The 12,470-nt window shown below is 44.2% G+C and overlaps 2 long non-coding RNA genes across 2 annotated transcripts; both read right to left on the bottom strand.

Annotated features, from left to right (window-relative positions):
- Positions 1 to 928: 928 nt before the first annotated feature.
- LOC310695917 lies at positions 929 to 5,321 on the bottom strand. The gene is made up of 3 exons (XR_014520350.1): positions 5,138 to 5,321; positions 4,055 to 4,174; positions 929 to 1,148 (listed from the first exon to the last, which is right to left on the bottom strand). It is a non-coding gene; the product is annotated as an uncharacterized lncRNA (long non-coding RNA).
- Positions 5,322 to 10,759: 5,438 nt separating this feature from the next.
- LOC310695624 lies at positions 10,760 to 12,470 on the bottom strand. The gene is made up of 3 exons (XR_014520189.1): positions 12,374 to 12,470; positions 11,690 to 11,809; positions 10,760 to 10,981 (listed from the first exon to the last, which is right to left on the bottom strand). It is a non-coding gene; the product is annotated as an uncharacterized lncRNA (long non-coding RNA).

Genomic DNA, 12,470 nt, shown 5'->3' with positions numbered 1-12,470 from the left:
AAAATATCTAGGGGCCCGCCTGCTGCCATCCAAGCCTGCTGCTGCCTTCTCCAAGTCTCCAGCTTTCATATTTTCAAGACAGAGGAATGTGTGTTGTAGGGTTTAGTGCACAGGGATATGGCTTGCAGGGGAGCACCTAGCAGAATTTCACCACCTGTTTTCACGCCTCCTTCCTCTGTCCCTCCCATCCATAAGTTTAATTAGGGTGTTTAAAAAAAACAGAAACCCAAATTGAATATTTGCCCCATCCCCCAAATTGATCCAGGACCAGACCTGGGGTGCGGCTGGTAGTCCCTGGTATGTTCAAAAGGATTTGAAAGCAAAGAGACAGGTCTATTGATTTATGTTCATCTAACAATTCAGTAAAAGGTGCTTGAAAATGCATATCATACCCAATAACATTTACTAGAGTAGGAGTTGTCAGTGAAGTGCCCACTGTGGTATGCACAGAGACCTGCCGAATCCTTCTCTGTCATTTGCTAGACCTGAATTTAGGCTTGATGAAAGCATTCTGTTAAAGCCAGTGGAACGGCTTGTGCTGTGTGGTTGGTGGTGGTGGACAGGCCAGAAATATCCACTCATGGTAGGCCTTTTATTAGCCCATCTGATTCTAATGGGCTGTGACAGGTTCCAAGAAAAGATCTCTAGATGACTATATGAATGTAGGAGGGTACATAGAGAGATGGGGGACATTCCAATGCAGTATGTAAATATTCTTCCAGGAAAGTGTCCCTATATTTGTCTTTTATTTTTCCACATGAGTTGAGATGGGCTCATATGCACATCCACTCGTCCCATGACTTTATGGCTTTACTAGAAGAGACAAGAACATTGTTGGTTCACTACTCACAGCAATGTATTTCATGCAAGTAGTCAAAAGCCAGAAACTTTAGAAACCTCTCGATTTCACAGACTCACCCTCAATAGCTAGGAATGCGCACATTTATTTATTTATTTGTCCAAAGGCTATGAAAATTGCAAAAGTATTCCACACATCACAACAGCTCTTCATCATACATTCCAGAGATCCAGATCGTTGCACAATTCATATCCACAGCACAACATATGTTCTTCATAGTTGTTTTTCATGATCTTGAAGGTATGACAGTCGCTGTTGCAGCCTCGGTCCACACTTGTAACTTTGCCATCTGTGGAGTGATGTGACAGAGAAAAATGCATCATGGACCCTGGGCAGATCTACACTCATGGTTTTTAACGCTAAGTATGAGTTAAGGAATGGTTCTGACAACTATATAGCCATATGACATTCTGCTCTTTAACGGTGTCTGCAGAGCAACTAGGAACCAGGGAGACAGCAGGGAGGAAGCAGAAGAGACCATTTCTATTTTGACATTTTAGAATGATATTTCTAATATCGTTCTAATAATGTTTAAAAGGTGAGTGTAGATCCAGCCCCCTCTCCCCATCCCTACTAGCAATTTAGAAGCTGATGTGCCATGTATGTCTGCTCCATCCCTGAAGTAATATTGAGAAAAAGCACCAGATGGTGCCAAGCATATTATCCACACACCCAGCTCACATCAAGAGGGTTGAACATTACCATTTTATCCTGTAGTTCCCACACAGCTGATTTTCCTACTTCATTAAGTTCTCCTGCCTCCCAAAAAGCATCTGTTTGTCACCCATCAGATATTTCAGTGGCCTTGTAGTCTCCAATACAGAGGTGGGTAACCTCAGGCTCAGGGGCCAAATGTAGCCCTCCTAAACTCTCTCCCTCTCTCTGGCCCTTGGGACCCTGCACAGGCCACAATCCCTTTGTAGCCACACCCTCTTTCTTCAGGCCACACCTCCCTCTGCCCTTGCTTTGCATTCTCCTTGAGTGAATGCTTTCACCTCACTGCAAATGTATCATTGAAGCCTGATAATAATTCCTTCTTGCCTGAATGGAGAATAGAGAGAGAAAAACGTTTGATCATAGATGTAGAAAGAAGTCTGATGTGCAAAGGGAAATGTATGTGCGTTGCTCCACCCACCACTGGCGCATGGCCCCCAGAAGTTTTCCCAAATAGGCTGAGAAAGATTCCCCAAGTCTGCTCTAATAGGTGGCCCAGTTTCAAAAAAAATAATTTAAAATGGCTCTGGTGGTGGCCGGAATATGGTTGCTTGCCTAGTATTTATTACACGTGCGTGTCAAGTGTGTGACAGCACCTACTGTAGCTTCCACCAAGAGAGATGGACGAACAGGAGAAGACAGTGTGGCAAGGCGCCATCACACACTTGACCTTTGATGGTTCTGGCACTGTTGCTTACTGGAAGTTAGAAGGGAGAGGGAGGTGGCAGGGAGATGGGTGCAGGAATGCCTGATCACCTTCCCCTCACCAGTGGGGAAGTCAGAAGAAGGCTGCATGGTGTGTGAGCCATGTTAAGTGCAGCTTGCAGCAAAGAAAAAAGGAGGGAGATGGGCTCTTCTGAGTTACACTTAAATGGTGAGGAGTTGCAAGAAGTACAGCCTTACCTTGGTTGATGAACATATTGCAAGTCGAACGTTTTGGTTCCTGAATGCCGCAAACCCAGAAGTGAGTGTTCCGGTTTGTGAACATTCTTTGGAACCTGAATGTCCAACACCGCTTCCGTGGCTTCTGATTGGCTGCAGGAGCTTCCTGCAGCCACTCAGAAGCTTCGCCTTGGTTCCAGAGGTAGAGCTAGCTCCTCCGGCACCCGGAGCCGTGCACATGCTGTGCACCCGAGGACGGGACCATAGGGGCAGGGCGAGCATCACAGGGCGCAAGCTGCCTATGGAAGGCTGCTTCCTGGGTGGGTGGGGACGGAGCCGTGCTGCTTTGCCAGCAGCCTTCCTCCCTTCCCTCTTCCTTTTGACAGCTGCAGGGAGGCCCCCCCCCCAGAAGAACCCTGGGAGTAGGTGGCAATGGCGCACCACCTGCCCACCACTCCCAAGCCTCCCCCAAGCTGTCAGAACAAAGGGGGAAGGGGGGAAGGGTGCTGGCAAGGTGGCGCAGCTCCGCCCCTTCCCCCAGCGGCTCGGGGTAGGCTTGGGAGTCGTGGGCAGGCAGCACACCGAATGTCACCCCTCTCAGTGATTACACCCGGGGTGGACTGCCCCCAACGCCCCCTTCCTCCGCCCATGTTTGGTTCCCGAATGTTTTGGAAGTCGAACGGACTTCCAGAATGGATTCTGCTCTACTTTTGAGGTACCACTGTAATCATAATTGGAGGGTGGGGGCCTTCTACATACGAAGCAATCAGGGAGAAAGAATTTGAGCCGAGTCAGCACCACCGTTTACTGCACAAGAAAGGAGTTTGGGGGGCAAGGGCCCTCACCTTTTAGCTGCTCCACTAAGCTCTGGATGCTATGTCTGTGATTTCTCGATTTTCAGATCTTGCTCTTTGGCCAGCCGCCCTTCCTAGCTGCCGCACCTGACATGGCAGCGGCTCTTGCTCTCACTCTCTCACTTCTGCCAGCACAAACTCTTGCTCTCCTCCCCCCCCCCCACGACCCACCATTTGCCCGCGCAAGCTCTGCCTGCCCACGGCTCCGCAGCTGGGACAAAAAGGTGGTGGTGGGGAATGAAGTACCTTAAAGGACCAGTGAAGGAAGAGGGAGGTGGAAGGGAGGGGATGACAACTTCCAATGCAGGGGGGGAAATTGCATCTCGTATTAAATCAATATGGGACACAGCAATTTACTTTGAAAAAAAGGGACGATTCCATATTTTAAGGGATGGGTGGCAACCTTATATACTGGACAATTCACACATCATACTGTTTCTTTAGTTGTTCTGTGTGACTTCCCCAGGGCTCCCACATTACTGCAGTTTGGAGGGGCTACATTGCAGCAAAAGTGAGACATAAAAGCCCGCAGAACATTTGCAGCATAAAACATTAAGAGCAGGAGGTTACAAGAGCTTCATAAGCACAAATCACCATGAATGCACTGTGAAAAGGATGTCAGGAGGGGCTCTTAGCCTCTTCGATAGCCTCTTGAGTCTGGAAAGCGGGATTTAGTCTAAACAAGCAAAGGAACAAATCATCCCTCTGCCACTCTCAAACATTAAACTGTTCCTACTGGACTCACGTTGAATAGTCATTCGTGTGAAGCAGTATCTGTCATTCCCTGCATTGCAAATTTCTTGGATGGTCGAACAACTATTATCATACTCAACATTCGGACAGTAGAGGCACCAGAGGGCTTCAGCTTGGCAGGGAGAATGAAAAAAGGAGAAGAAAATGTTAAGCAAATGACTGGTTAGAGAGTGGCTCCCAGGAAGTGAATGGTAAATAGCTAAACCCTCTTTGAATAGCAAGACATGCAGTGGTGGATGAAACCATGAAAAGGTAACCTCAGTGGTTGGGATAGGGATGAAGGACACATTTGAGAAGTGGAGTGGTGCCCATCTGAAGGCAGCCCTGTTTAGGGAAGCTTTTAATGTTTGATGCATTACTGTATTTTAATATTTTAATATTTTGTTGGAAGACACCCAGAGTGGCTGGGGAAGCCCAGCCAGATGGGTGGGGTATAAATAAATTACTACTACTACTACTACTACTACTACTACTACTATTAGAACCTCTTGCTCCATTCATATTGTTACCTAAGGTCTCATTTTTTAAAATTTACTACTCATATAGTTGCCCCGTTATAAGACTTCCTTTGGCAGTTCACAAAGCCAATAGAGCAAGCAAGTGCCAAACAACTGCCAGAACAAACTCTTTACAATTCAGTATATAACAATAGGGAACTTTAAGAAAGTTATTCTCAAAATCAAAACACAATTAAAACACAGTGTAAAAAAAAACCTTAATTAAAACTGTGAGACCCAGACTGCAAAGCATGCTATTTTAAAAGCCTGGGGAGCCACAAAGATGGTATCCCAAAGATGGTGCTTGAAGGCCAATGCCACTACCAAGAAGGCCCTCTTCCTTTTGAAAGAAGGGCTGTAGCCAAGCGGTAGAGAATCTGCGTTGTAGTCCCACTCCATAATGTTTTGTTCTTCTTGACTCTGGGACTTACCCAGTGCTATTTTTCTAGAAACAGAGGTGCCCAAGCTCACCATGAACACCTCCCTCATTCTCTTAGAATGGCAATGGCGCCCACCTGAGAGGTGCCGGAACTGAGTTCTGGTGAGTTCCAGTTGAAAAAAAAGAGCCCTAGACTTACCTGAATCAAGGCAGAGAAGGGCTAGGAAGCCTATTAACAGAACTTTGTTCATCCTTAGTTTCCTTCTTTCAAGCCAAAGGAGGAAGAGAAGCCAAGTTAAATAAAAGGAGAGAAGGAGAAAAATTGCAAGCTTCCTACACTGGGTGATGGTAAGAACAGAGTGGGTGATTCTAACATTGCACCTGGATCCTGGTGAGTTTATTAGAAGCAAGTTGGCAGTGAGGGTGTAGAACATCTAGAGGCTCACAGACGTTTGTGAAGTTTTTTGCCAATAAAATTGCTCAAATTCGTAAGCAGTAGCAGGGTCAGAGAAGGAGGGGGTTGGCTGTGCATGCTTCCTGTGGGGTGCAGGGGCCTTTCCTTTGCCCCCCAGGGCCCTACTTATCTGGAGCCATGCTAAGAAAATGTACCCTACTCCCCATACTAATCCTCAGGTTGGAGAAGAAAGTGCAAATATAAAAATCTCAACAGGAGCTTTGTGCTTGAATTTCATGGATAGTGGCTCCTCTCCACTTTCCCCTTTTCTGCCGTTTATCTTAATTGCAAGAGATGTACCTGATTAAATGAGTGCATCAGTACAGGACATGCTCAAAAGGAATCACAAGTACAATCATGTCAAGATTGCTTTTGCAATGCTTTGTTAATGTTATGTATATGCACTTGTTAAGCTGTGTGTGTAGGAGAAGCAGTCAGAGATGCCATTTGTGTTAGGGAACGTAGAAGGGCAGCAAATCACAGATCCACTAAACCAGGTACCCTCCAGATGTGTTGGCCTACAACTCCCATCAAGTCTACTCATTGCTTGTGGTAGCTGGGGTAATGTAGAGTCTTTGAGTTTTGAGTTTCATTCTCCCTCCCACAAAAAAAGCTCAAGCTCAACAACTTTTGTGAATCTTACTTCTAGAAATATGGCAACCCTAACTAATGGGAATATGTTTTTGTAAATTACTTTGAGGGTTTTTCTTTCTTTCAATCAAGCAGTATATAAATAAATAGTCCAAAAATAGTGCAAAAGCAAAAAGCAAACTCTCTCTCCTCCCTCTCTCTGTATCACAATGCAGTTTTAGTGATAGTTCCTGCAATTTCATGGAAGGGACCCTGATAATAATCTAATCCAACTCCCTGAGATGCAGGAATGTGCAGCTATCCCATATGGAGATAAAATAAAAAAGATCTCCAGCTCTACTGGAACTTCTGGGTATCTGTGGTATTTGGTTATCTTTTTTCCCCTTTAGTATTTTACTGCGTTGGTCTTATCTTGTAAGTCATCTTGTTATTTTGTACGAAAGCTGCTCTATAAATGTTTAAAAGCATCAGTCCAATCACAGTGGTGAAAACTGACCAGGTGGTCTTTGTGTCTGCTTGGTTTTCTTTCTAGGTGCTAACTGTTGATGGTCAGCTTCAAGTCCCAGTTTTTGGAGAAGATGAGGTTAATGGGTGATATGATAGCCATGTTCAAATATATAAAAGGATGTCATATAGAGGAGGGAGAAAGGTTGTTTTCTGCTGCTCCAGAGAAGCGGACATGGAGCAATGGATCCAAACTAAAAGAAAGAAGATTCCACCTAAACATTAGGAAGAACTTCCTGACAGTAAGAGCTGTTCAACAGCGGAATTTGCTGCCAAGGAGTGTGGTGGAGTCTCCTTCTTTGGAGGTCTTTAAGCAGAGGCTTGACAACCATATGTCAGGAGTGCTCTGATGGTGTTTCCTGCTTGGCAGGGGGTTGGACTCGATGGCCCTTGTGGTCTCTTCCAACTCTATGATTCTATGATTCTCCCTTCTTATGCTCCACAATCCTTAAACTGGATATAGTCTGGACAGCTCTGGATGTAGAGACTGCTCTTCAGATAAAGAACCCCCTTCTGTAAAGTGGGACACATGAACCTCCCCATTGAAACACTACAATGGGGTGCAGCTGGTGAAATATTGTGCCCAGTATAATTATAATAATATAATATTTGGCTTCCAGGAGAATATTAAAATACAATGATTTATCAAATATTAAAAGCTTCCCTAATTCTCAAGGTAGAAGGCATTCCCTTCTAAAGAAATGGTTCCAACCCACCCACCCAACACAGAAAAAGTGGGGACAGCGTAATTTCTGTAGGATTTCAGCCTACAGATGGGGGGGGGGGAATCAACAGAACGTAGCTCCTTTCAAAACCTGACAGCTAGGCAGGAAGGGGTTGCCATACATCCGAAATGTCCCTGACAGAGCCAACAACTTTTGTGTCCAGATTTTTGAAACATGGCAACCCTACATTTCCCCAACAGATTGAGATTTATTTATTTTTTAGTCATTACAAGGCAGAAGTGTTTTAGTGTGAATTCCTTTTAATATACAGACTTGCCCTCAATTTTCTCCAATATAATGCATTTTTGACATTAAGTCTCTACCCAGGCCTATGGCTAGCAAATAATCTATGGCCTGTGAAAGTGTCGGGGAGGGAACTGTTATTATGATAACTATTTTATTACTGGACTGTCTGTCAGTATGTTTTGTATTATGTTTTTTTGAGAGCCAGTGTGGTGTAGTGGTTAAGAGCGGTGGACTCGTAATCTGGGGAACCGGGTTTGCATCTCCGCTCCTCCACATGCAGCTGCTGGGTGACCTTGGGCCAGTCACACTTCTTTGAAGTCTCTCAGCCCCACTCACCTCACAGAGTGTTTGTTGTGGCGGAGGAAGGGAAAGGAGAATGTTAGCCGCTTTGAGACTCCTGAAGGGGAGTGAAAGGTGGGATATCAAATCCAAACTCCTCTTCTTCTTCATCATCACTGATGTTCTGTAATGTGTTTTTAATGTTGTACATTGAGCTGGAATCTTCTGATAGAGGGAAGTATATAAATGGAATGAACAACAACAACAACATATGCGTTTATAGCCACACTTTCCACTAATGTATGCATTTTTGTACAGATTATTTGGTTGGAGGGCTGTGTTAAAAAATCCACATGTGTGAGGGCAAGTAATAGTGACCATTTCTCAAAAGAAATCACTCCATATCTAATAAAGCTATTAATTTTTCACCTTTAATTTAACAATGCATCTCATCACACTGGTTCCTATTCACTGCTTTCTCTTCTGCTCTTTTCCAGTCTGGATGATGGAGTGATCAAAGTTAACTAAGTGAATTCCAACCTAATAATCCCTTCTAAAATGTTTTGCTATTACAGTGGTACCTCAGGTTACAGATGCTTCAGGTTACAGACGCTTCAGGTTACAGACTCCACTAACCCAGAAATATTACCTCAGGTTAAGAACTTTGCTTCAGGATGAGAACAGAAATCGTGCTCTGGCGGTGCGGCGGCAGCAGGAGGCCCTATTAGCTAAAGTGGTGCTTTAGGTTAAGAACAGTTTCAGGTTAAGAACAGACCTCCAGAACGAATTAAGTTCTTAACCCGAGGTACCACTGTATTGTATATGAAAACACATACACACCTGCATTGTAACAAGTCTAACTAGCTCAGTACTGCCAATACTGATTGACAGCAGTTTTCGAGAAATTTAGGGTAGGGTGTCTCTCAGCCATACCTGGAAATGCCAGGAATTGACCCTGAGACCTTCTACATGCCAAGCAGATGATCTTCCACAGAACTATGGGCCCTTCCTCCCTCTTGCCCCAGGGATTTGTACCTGTATCAAAGTACAGCACAGCTATGAAACCTATTGCCAGAACTCTGCTCATCTTCCATTACTTCTTCCAAGATACCACGAGGAGAGAAGCAGAGGGCCTCAAAGTCAAATATAAGCAGGTAAGGGGAAATAAAGAGCTTCCTATAAAGGATTTTGTAAAACAACAACAACCCAAAAAACCCCCAGTCTGGACAGATTTCATTTTGCATGCACAGTCGATGAAGGGAATGAAGAACAGGTAGGCACTCATGTGCTTTTGGCAGGTGTGTTGTGTGGTTGGGGAAGAATGATGTAGGCGAGGCCATTTGCCCTGCATTGGCCTTCAACCCATAATGTAAAAGAGTGGGAATTTCAGCTATCAATAGCCTCTTTTGACACCCACCACTGCTATGCAAAGTGATAAAAATAGGTATTAAAAACAGTGTTCGTCCACATGGCAAGCACACATTTGGAAACCCAATGCCCTTATACCTGCAGAGGTATTAGATTAGCTATAGGTACACACTGCGGCAATCAAACATTTGCTGTCACTGAATCAGGTTAAGGACTCATGTGCACCCTTTTACCAGTCAAGACTTTCTTAGAAGAACAATTGGGACTGTCGTTTCTTAAAGGCACTTAAGAGTTAGTATTGCCCTCACAGGGCTTCACTTCCCAGAGTGGTTTAACAATCCACCCCTCTCCAAGGAAACTCTGGGAATTTTAGCTGAGCAAGGGGAATATGTATGTTTGATGTTTTATTATAGGGATGCAGGTGGCGCTGTGGTCCAAACCACTGAGCCTCCTGGGCTTGCTGATAGGAAGGTCGGTGGTTCAAATCCCCTTAACGGAATGAGCTCCCGTTGCTCTGTCCCAGCTTCTGCCAACCTAGCAGTTGGAAAACATGCCAGTGCAAGTAGATAAATAGGTACCACTGAGGCGGGAAGGTAAACAGCATTTCCGTGCGCTCTGGTTTCCGTCACGGTGTCCCATTGCACCAGAAGCGGTTCAGTCATGCTGGCCACATGACCCAGAAAGCTGTCTGTGGACAAACGCTGGCTACCTCAGCCTACAAGCAAGATGAGCGCAGCAACCCTATAGTTGCCTTTGACTGGCCTTAACCATCCAGGGGTCCTTTACCTTTTATCCTTTTTATTATGTTTCTTTATATGCTGGAAGCCACCCAGAGTGGCTGGGAAAACCCAGTCAGAAGGGCTGGGGAAGAAATAATAAAAGTCTTATTAATAATAATATTGGTCTCTTAACTGCTCCCAGCACTCACATCAGCTTGAGTAGCACAGTGCTTATAATGTTGGACCAAGCCACCAAATATTAGGTTCTTAATACCCATTCAGCAGTGACAGACTCTCCAAGTGTCTCTATTTTCTAGGGATGTCCCCGATTTAGAGAAGCCTTCACAGTTTCGGATTTGATCCCGAAATGTCCCACTTTTCCTTAGGATGTCCCTTTTTTAATGGAGAAATGTTGGAGGGTATGAAGTTATCTGACCCCAGAGCCGTCTGAAGGTAAACCTGTATAGGGAAGGTTTTTTCAAAAATGTTCCATGTTTTATTGTGTTTTTATATATGTTGGAAGCTGCCCAGAGCGGCTGGGGCAACCCAGTAAGATGTGTGAGGTATAAATCGTAAAATTATCGTTATGGAACAGAACATCCCTATTTTCAGTGAAGAAATGTTGGAGGGTATGCAGTGATACTCTCTAGGTTAATACAGGCCATTTACTACCTCTCAGTCTAACCTTCCTCACAGAAGAAAATGAGAACCATGTTCGCCTCCCAGAGCTCCTTTGACAAAGGGCAAGATATAAAGAAATAATAAATATTGGTTCCGTAGTGAGACAGTCAACAAAGTTTCAGTGGTTGCCATTATATGGCCCAATTAGTCATCAGAGCTGTCCTCAACCTGATGCCCACCAAATGTTTTTGCCAACAACTCCCATCAACACATGCCAAAGAATAGCAAGAAGAAGACTATCTGTTGTGTGGCACGATTTATTAACAGAACTGTTCAAAAGCCAGAGGGGGTGGAAGTCCACCTGCTTCCACCAACCGATTCTCAAGAAACAGTCATTCATTATTAATCAGTCCAGAAGTTGTGATTGTTGCAAAGATCGTTCACACAACACAGCGAAGTCTGCGACATCTTTTTCCCCTTATGTACAAAGCTGATGCACCTGTTAGTGCAACCCCGGTCCACATGTACAAAACCTGCTGTAAAGGGGGGGAAAACCACAATTTTTACATTTAGGAAAATTCAGCCATTTGCAGAGGATACATTCCTTCCCACTTCTTAGGGGGTGGGAGCAGAAAGGGAAACAAAGGTTATTTCAGGCTTATTGGGATGTAGCCTTAAAAATCTTTTTCAAATTCATTGACCATTTCTGTTCATCAGCAGAGGTTTAGCTGAGTGAGGTGGCATGGCAGATTCAGCCAGCATGCTTTTCAATGACTTTGGTTTATAACTTTCTGTCTTCTACCTGGTAGCTGTCATTTTACCACCAACTCACAAAAGCCTTGACCTATGGCATGCACAGGGTGTGTGATTGCGGCCTAACCTATAATTCCGCATATTCTGCATGATTATGCAAAGCCTATGCTTAATGAAAGTCAAGGAAAGGAAATCTATCTGACAAATGTTGAGAAGTATGTAGGATTGCCGGAATTGCCTTTGCAGATTTCCTATAAAATATAAGAATGCATTTCACAATCTCCTATCAGTTGTGTTTTATCATGGCACACGGATGCATTAATGTGCACATATTACCTGGCAATTTTAAAAAATCTGATACAGCTGTCAAACACCCAGGAGCCCTGTCACCAGATGTCTGACAATCCTAGAGATATGGGCTTCCTGCCTTGGCAGCAGTCATAAGGGTTATGTTGTGCTCTGGAAGAATGACAATTGCCCCCTGAACTTACGTCCATTAAGTTGACGAGCAAAGCAAAATTCCCAAGGTCCAGTGGTGCATTGCTTTTCAGGAACCATACATATGTTGTTACTTGAAACATTTGGACATTCAAGGCATCTAAAATTTCGAGCTGCACCAGATAGAGAGGAGAAGAGAACAGTCAGAATAGGCCATGGCCATATAATGTTTGAAAAGCAAACCATCCAACTAGATCAATGGCAGGGTGAGCTCCCTCAATGAGATGTGCAGAAGAGTTTTGTGTCTTTTTAAAATGAGTGTGACTGCTTCTAAAAACTTCAGATGGCAAGCAGCATCCTAAAAGAGGTAACACTCTCTTTTCTCTCTCACAGGAAGGATGTGTATTCTAAGGCAAGACTACAATGCATACGCCACCTGAGAACAAAGCAACTATGCTTCTTGCTTAAAAGCTGTCTAAATGTACAGCCAGCAGTGGTGATGACTTTTCAAAACAATAACAACAGATCACTCTTTAATACAACTATTCTTTTTGCACAATTTAATTCTGACAGTTTCACTTATTTCTCAAGAATGAATGGTCTAATAAATCAAGTTTTTCTCTCAGAGACTTTTGTCCTGACAGCTCCCCTAGAAAGGGGTTTTGTTCTTGCCTTGGGTTAGATGATCATCGGTGTCCCTTCCAACTGTACAATTCTATGAATCCTCTGTGGCTTACCTGTAACACAGCAGAACAGGACTAAGAATCCTATTGCTTGGATATTTCTCATCTTGACCCAGCCTTTCCTGTGGAAGATGTTCTTCTTCCATCCCAA

Source organism: Podarcis liolepis (genome assembly GCF_965112155.1).
Source record: "Podarcis liolepis genome assembly, chromosome: 16".
NCBI classification, from domain to species: domain Eukaryota; kingdom Metazoa; phylum Chordata; class Lepidosauria; order Squamata; family Lacertidae; genus Podarcis; species Podarcis liolepis.
This window is presented reverse-complemented; position numbering and strand designations above follow the sequence as displayed.